The following is an 8,770-nucleotide window of genomic DNA, read 5'->3' on the forward strand; positions in this document are numbered from 1 at the left end:
GTGATAAATTCTTTCAGTACTTTAAAAAGGTCATTCCACTGTTTGCATTGTTTCCCATGAGAAACCTACTGTCATCTTTATTTTTGCTCTTCTGTGTATGAGGCACTTTTTTTCCTCTGACTGCTTCAAGATTTTATCATTACTTTTGAACAATTTGATTATGATATGGTGCTTGGTGTGGTTTTCTTCACGTCTCTTGTGCTTACGGGACATTGGGCTTCTTGGCTCTCCTTTCATCAAATCTGCAAAAATTTTTACCATTATTTCCTTAAACATTTTTTCTGTCCCCTTTTCTCTTTTTCTTCTGGATTTCCAATTACACACATATTGGCTGCTTGAAGCTGCTTTGCTCATCTTTTTGAAGTTATTTTTCCCTATGTATATTTTGTTTTGGATAGTTTCTATTTTTATGTCATCAAATTCACTGATACTTTCTTCTGCAATTTTAAACTGCCATTAATGCCGACAATGCGTTTTTCATCTTATACAATGTTATTTTCATCCCTGGGAGCTGGACTTGGGTTTTTTCTGTATTCTCCATGTCTCTACTTAACTCTTTCAATACATGGAACACAATTATGACTTTTAATGTCCCTCTCTGATGATTCTAATATCTGTGTCAGTTCTGGGTAAATTTAGATAGATTTTTCTCCTCACTATGGATTATATTTTCTTTCTTCTTTTCATGCCTGGTAATTTTATTTTCATATACTGTAACAGCTATACTGTAGTATAATTTATATACCATTCAATTCACTCCTTCAAAGTGTACAATAGTCTTTAGTATATTTATAGAGTCGTGCAACCACCACTATAATCACCTTAAAAACATTTTCTTCAACTGAAAAAGAAACCCCACACCCATTAGCAGTCAGTCCCCATTTCTCCCCGACCCCCCATCCCTAGGCAACCACTAATCTACTTTGTCTCTATAGATTTGCCTGTTTGGGGCATACTGTATAAATGAAATCATACAATATGTACTTTTTGTGGCTGATTTCTTTTACTTAATTATTTTTGAGGTCCATTTATGTTGTAGTATGTATCAGTACTCTATTCCTTTTTATTGTTGAGTAATATTCTATTGTATGGATATATCACATTTTGTTTATCAGTTCCTCAGTTGGACGTTTGGGTTGTTGCTACTTTTGGGCTACTGTGAGTAATGCTGCTATGAACATTCATGTATGATTTTGTATGGATGAACATTTTAATTTCTCTAGGAGTGGGACTGCTGGGTCATATGGTAACTATGTTTAACCTTCTGAGGAAGTGCCAGATGGTTTTCTACAGTGGCTGCATCATATTACATTCCCACCAGTAGAGTATATACAAGGGTTCCAATTTCTCCACATCCTCACCAACACTTGCTATTGTTTCTTTCTGATTATAACCATCCTAGTGGATGTGAAGTGGTATCTCATTGTGGATTGTGATTTTGATTTGCATTTCCCTGATAATGACGTTGAGCATCTTTTTATGTGCTTATTGGCCATCTGTATATCTTGCTTGGAGAAATGTCTACTCAGATATTTTGTCCATTTGTTTTAGTAATTTAACTTTTTATTGCTGAGTTGTAAGAATTCTTTATATATTCTGGATACTAGATCCTTATCAAACACATGCTTTGCAAATATTTTCTCCCATTCTGTAGGTTGTCTTTTCACTGCTGCCCATTGAAGCATAAAACATTTTAGCTTTGATGTAGTCTAACCTGTCTTCTTTATCTTTTACTTTTGGTCGACTGTGCTTTTGGTGTCATACCTAAGAAGACTTTGCCTAACCCAAGGTCATGAAGATTATGCCTATATTCTCATCCGAGAGTTTTACAGTTTTAGCCCTTACATTAAGGTCTATGATCCATTTTTCGTTAAATTTTGTATATGGTATGAGGAAAGATCTAACTTTCTTCTTTTGCTTGTGGCTATCCAGGTGCCTGACATCATTTGTAGAAAAGACTATTCTTTCCCCATTGGATTATTTTGGCACCCTTGTCAAAAATCAATTAACTGTAAATTGAGGATTTATTTCTAGACTATATATGGTAATTTTTTATTAGATACTAGACATTGTGAATTTTAATTTGTTGGGTGTTTGTTAGATATTTTTGATTTCCTATAAATATTCTTGATACTGCTCTTGGATGCAGTTAAGTTACTTGTAACACTTGATCCTTTAAGGTCTTGCTTTTAAGACTTACTGGGCAGGACTAGAGCTGTTTAGTCTAGGCTAATTACTATTTATGACTAATTATTCTCCACTACTGAGGTAAGACTTCTCTGAATTCAATACCCATGGATAATGAGGCTCTCCAGTATTCCCAGCCCTGTGTGGCCATCAAGCACTGTTTTCTCTAATCCCTCTGGGTGGTTCTTCCCCTGACCTGAGGTAGTTTCCTTACATGCATGTGCTGATCAGTACTCTACTGAATACTGGAGGGGCGCTCTCTGCATATCTCCAGAGTTCTCTGTGTCTGCAGCTTTCTCCTCTCTACTACTCTGTCCTGTGAACTCTAGCTGCCTTGCGTTCCCTGAACTCTAAGTTCCAACTCCTCAATGCATGGATTCTGTTAGGCTCTGCCTGGATTCCCTGTCTTTGTGCTGCAGCCTGGGAACTCTCTCTAGGCAGTAAGCTGAAGCAGTCGTAGGGCTCACTTTGTTTCCTGTCTCTTGGGGATGACTGTCCTTTATTGCCTGATGTCCAGTGTTTTTAAACTGACGCTTCATATATTCTGCCTGGTTTTTCGGTTGTTCCAGGCAGAAAGGCAAAGCTGGTCCCATTACTGCCTTGTGGCTGCTTTCTGAATCCTTTGAGCAAGGCAGAGGGAGACACTTTCCCAGAGTGTCCAGATTTGTTCTACGTCCTTCATTGAGAAGACAGAGTCCAACCATCATTATTTCATTTTAAAGGTTGGGAGACTTAGGCAATGACTCAAGTGGTGTTAAGTGGTATCTCATTGCAGATTCTATTCTCTTCAGATGGGAATGTGGAAGTGAATGAGATTAAGGCCTGCAAAACTCCATTTAGCCTGCTCAATGCCGTGGGGAAATACTGAACCTGAGAGTCAGTCTGAGATTACACCTTGACTTTCCCAGCAAGCCCCAATACCTCTGAGACTAGTTTCCCATCTGCAAAGCACACTGAAATTACAGAGCACTTCACCTGGAGGATCCTTGTTACCCTCATTCCACACCTTCATTCAGTTTCTCAAAGACAGTCCTGGGATCTGCCACATCAGATTCTTGGGAGGGGTGGGGATGTGTTGCTTAATTAAAATGCATTATCTCAGTGGTTCATAATTGGCGGGAGGGTGAGGGGGAAGCACACGTCTTCTCCCCTTTGAGACTGTCATGACGGCTATGGATCTACTGCACAGGGAGGGGGGAAGCCCACATGATCCAAACACACAGCATTTCTGCCTACAATTCCTGGTTCTTAACCTGACGTCTGCTCTTCCTGTGTGACTTCATTCCCACCCCCAGCTTCTTCCCAATCTTTCTCCCAGGCCCAAAGCTCTCTTGCCCTGCAGAATAACAGATCAGTAGTCTCCTGGACAGTTTCATCTGGCTGTACCACCTCAAACTCTACAAGCTCCAAAACTGAACTCATCTGACCCACGAACTTCTTCCTGCTCCAATGTTCCCATCTCAGTGGTTACTTACTTCAGGCTAGAAACCTTGAAGTCCTCTTTGACCCCTCCTCTCCTGTAAGTCAGTACCAAACCCTTTCAGTTCCACACCAAGCTCCACAGCAGCAGAGTCTGTGTCCATTATGGATCCCCATCGCCAAACAAAATACCTGGCTCGGAACAGATGCTCAACAAGTATGTATTGAGTGAATGATCACATCTCACGGCTGCATCCCTACGCCTTGCCTTAGGTCTCTCTCGGCTTCTCACTGGACTTCCCCTCCTGGTCAGCTTCCACCTAGTAGCCACAGGCATCTTTCTAAAACACAGACCTCTGTCAACCTACTTTTTTTTTTTTTTTTTTTTTTTGCGGTACGCGGGCCTCTCACTGTTGTGGCCTCTCCCGTTGCAGAGCACAGGCTCCGGACGCTCAGGCTCAGCGGCCATGGCTCACGGGCCCAGCCGCTCCGCGGCATGTGGGATCTTCCCGGACCGGGGCACGAACCCATGTCCCCTGCATCGGCAGGCGGACCCTCAACCACTGCGCCGCCAGAGAAGCCCTGTCACCCTACTTTAATCCCTGCATGTCTCCCTATGATTTTCAGGATCAAGGCTTTCCCCTAAATGGTTCCTGCTCACTGCTCTGGCTTCATCACTCAACTCTCTCCAACTCCCATTGCTCCAGCCGCCCAGAACTCCTAAGGGACTCACACGTGGAAATGTTGTCACTCTTTTCCACACTCTATAGAGCCCGAAATGCCTGGTCCCTCTCTTTGCTAACTCATATTCATCCTTCAAAACTCACTCAAGCATCATTCAGGAAGCATCTCCTGCCTCACAGGTCTTGGTTACCCATTTGAGCATTCTTTCACTGTGGTCCCAAAGCTCCCAAAGCACGCCCAAATCACAGTAATGATCACACTAAACTGTACTTGGGAAGTCACTAGTCTGCTCCCTACTTGAGGGCAGCGACCCTGTCTTATTTGCTCTAACAAAACCCACAGTAGATACCCAATAACTGTTTGTCATATGAATGAAAGAATGAATATATTAGTAAGAGTCCTCCAGACAGACAGAACCAGTAGGGTGTGTATGTGTATATGTGTATTCCCAAACAGATGGAGAGAGAGAGAAAATTTTATTCTAGGGAGCTCAGTCTTTTCTCTTAGGCCTACAACTCATTGAATGAGGCTCATCCCCATTACGGAGAGTGATCTCTTTTATTAAAAATCTACTGGTTTAAATGTTAATCATATCTATAAAGCACTTTCACAGTGACACCTGGACTGGTTTTGACCACACAACTGGGCATCACAGCCTAACCAACTTGACACATAAAATTAACCGCCATAATGAATAAGTTTCTTCTCTCTGAGCCCTAGCTTCCCTATCTGTAACATGAAGAGCTGTGGTAATGTTTTAGGATTCTACAAAGAAATAAATAATTAGATAACATCTGAATTAGACTCTATAGTTTAAAGCACTTTCACTCACATTATATCATTTAATTCCTATAACAATCCTATCAAACAAGTAAGTTTATTACATTCTTTCACAGATGAGGAAATCAAGGCCCAGAGAAGGGAAGAGATTTGCTAGTAAGCGACAGAACATGGACTAGAGCCTGGGTTTTCTGACTCCTAGTCTAGAGCTGATCCTTCACAGCCCAAAGAACCATCTTTGAGAGTTGATAGAGAGAGGAAGTTGCCAGGAACAAGAGGCTGAAGCAGAAGCAGAGGGGAAATTTTTGCTATAGATACTGAGAGCGAGACCGTAACAGCAGGATGTCAAAATCATCCAGGTCAGGCCAATCTAGGAATTCCAGGATATAATTTCTCTTCTCCAATTGAGAGGATACAGGTATGGCCAGGGCTCAACACTGATATATCAAGAACTAACTCAGGTTTTAGGATAAATTTCAAAAAATAAGGATGGCCAAAGACACATGGTTAAAGGTGGCCAGAAAAGCTGTGTCACTGCTCTTTACTACCCAGAAGTCATACTGCATTTAATGTTGCCAGAATATTCTCGTATAAATCTATTGCAAAGTTAGGCCTTCATGTTATCCTCAAAGGTATGGAAAAACCTTCAGTGGAAGGACTAGAAACAGAGCAAGGCCTTCTGGTAAGATGTTCTATTTATTTTGACATGGTATTACTTACAGGACTCTAGAAGATCAAAGCTAAGTTTAACACTAAAAGGCAGTGGGGAGAATCTCAAGACCAGAAAGAAAGCTGCAAGCTAACTCTGCAAGACTTGCCAAGAAGCTAAGTGTCCCAAGCACTTCCATTATTAGGAGAGCTAATTCCTTGCTCTTGAGCACTCCTCATGGTTTCTCATTCTCATGTATTTTCCCTCTGTCTGGAGGCTTCAGGGGAGAATCCATTTCTCTGCCTTCTTCAGCATCTAGAGGCCGCCTGTCTTCCTTGGTTTGTGACCCCTTCACTGTGTCACTCCAACCTCCTGGATCCGTCGTCACAACTCCTGCTTTTTACCCTGATCTTCCTGCCTCCCTCTTAGAAGGACCCCTGTGATTACATTGCCTATCTGGATGATCCAGGATAATCTCCCCATCTCCAGATCTTTAATTTGATCACATCTGCAAAGTCCCCATTACCATGTAAAGTAACGTATTTCCAGGGGTTATGACCTGGACATTTTTTGGGGGCTATTATACGCCTATCACAATGAGTAACAAGCATGCTCTATTCTCTCTACTTTTAAATGTTTGAATAAAAATCTACAAAAGAAAATACTTCTTTGACCCCAAGACCCCAGTTACTACAAGAATTTGGAATTTATACTCCTTTACATAGTACGGATAGAAAAGAGACATGGCCTGAGGAATTTTTTCTGTGGTTCTTATTTCCGCTTCCTCATCTCCCATTCTCTTTAATCCACTCCGGTTGGGTTTTTAACATTCACCTCTCCCCCAAACCTAATCAAAGCCACAACCAACCTCCAAATTGCCAAATCACTGTCCTCATCCCATGTGAAGTACTTGACACAACTCACCACTCCCTTACCGTAACATTTTCACTTCTAGGCTTATACTCTCCTGGTTTTACCTCTGTCTTCAACATCCATTCCTCCTTCGCATGATCTTAAGTGTGGGAAGGCCCAAGGCCCCGTATCTCTTTTCTATCTACACTCTCCCTAGGTGATCGTATACAGTCATGGGCTCCAAATATCAACTCTATACTGCGGAACCCCAACTTTATATCTTAGTCCTGATCACTCCCCTGAGCTCGAGTCATGTGTCCAACTGCCTGTTTGTGCATCTCATTAGGCCTCTCAAGCTTGTCTAAGACAGAAGTCTTGATTTCCCCACCCACCCCAAACCTACTCCTCTCCTGCATTTTACCATCCATTCAGTTGCTCAGGCAAAACCTTAGGAAGGAGTCACCTTTGATTTTACTCCCTCTGTTCCTTTACTCCCTGACACCAAATGCATCAACGTGACCTGTCAGCTCGACCTTCAAATTAGCCCCTGTATCCAACCTCTCATCATCACTACCATCGCTACTATCTAGTCCTAGCTGCCATCGTCTCTCACTTGGACTTCTTTAATGGTCCTGATTGGACCTCCCTGCTCTACTTTTGCCCCCACTGTGATCCATGCCCTACATGTTGGGTCCATAGAGCAGCAAAGGTTCACTCTTCAAAAGAGAAGTTAGATGATATGTGATGTATGCTTAATCAGTGGCTTTCTGTTAGACTAAGGTGAAATTCAAATTCCATGACCCACAAGGCCTAGATGATCTGCCACTTGTCTCTCTCCTAAACTCATCTTTTACGACTTCTTCACTATGCACAAGCCACCTGGCTTTCACTCTTTTTCTTCTTTCTGTCCCTAGAATGTGTCAAGCATTTCCCATCTCAGGCTTTGCACTTGTTCTTTCCTTTCCTCAGACCCAGATGTTCGCATGACTAGCTCCTTCTTGTCATACTTCTCAGCTCAACGTCTCTTCCTCAGAGAGGCCTTCTGCAACCCCCTAAATTAATTAAAAACCTAACTCTCCCCATCCCCGTCCCCCAGTATCTCATTACCAGCTCCACTTTTTCACTATGTGAACTTAGCTTGCAGACTTACTGTCCTGTTTACTTACATGTCTGTCTCACCTCCCTTGAATGGGAGCTCCTTGAAGGCATACACCATCTTTTGTCTTGTTCAGTGCTGAATCCCCCACACTTGGCACAGGTTAAATGTTCAATGGATACTTTTTCAAATGAATGGCTCAGCATTTTTTGGAATAAATGTATGAAAAGAAAATTTGGCTTAATGTCAGATTATTACGTAATTCTAACAAACTAAAAGATTCTGATTCAGTAAATATGGGTGGCGTACAGGAATTTTCATTTTAACAAATACCCCAGGAGACTCTGGGGCAGGGGTCCACAGACCATACTTTTGAGTAACACTGATTTATTCATTCTTGCAAGCATTATGTAGGTAGGTGGCCTAGTTTTAAACAGGTAAATTGAGTGTTAGCAGAACTGAGTCACTTGCCCAAAGTTCATAATGAGTCAGAAAGTGAATTCTAAGAAGAAACAAGAAATTCTAATTAAAAAAATAAAAAAGTTAATCTTACATGTAAGTTAAACACACACACACAGATTACCTCATCTATTTTATACTAGTCATAATTTCTTGATCTTCATCATTTGTTTCAATCATTAAAACAAAGACTAGACTTTCATAACTCCATCTGAATGACTACAATGAATTGTTCAGATCAAACAAGAAATATTTGCTTAAAGGACTCACCAGCAGAGGAAAATGAGAACCTTGAAAGAAAAAAAGGATTAAAGAAAATGAAATCTTAGCTTCAAAAGTATACTGTGTTTATAAAAGAGAATCATAAGTTGCTTTGAAGGAAGATTTGCCCTCCAAAATGATCAGAACAGGTGGGATGTTTGAAGAGTAATCAGATGCCACTTTCTGACATAGCATTGCACCACAGCAACAAGGGGGTGGTGATAGTGGGGGGTGATCAAATTAGACTCAGGTTTGACTAACAATATATGCTAAGTTTGACAAGTAAGGCTGCCTGTACTAGGAATTTGGCAAGCTGTGCTCCTGTTCACCCAAATGACATTTTAAAGCTCAACCCTACTTCCACAACAAAAAACAATCTTCAC

Source organism: Grampus griseus, assembly GCF_964374135.1.
Source record: "Grampus griseus genome assembly, chromosome: 1".
In the NCBI taxonomy this organism is placed as follows: domain Eukaryota; kingdom Metazoa; phylum Chordata; class Mammalia; order Artiodactyla; family Delphinidae; genus Grampus; species Grampus griseus.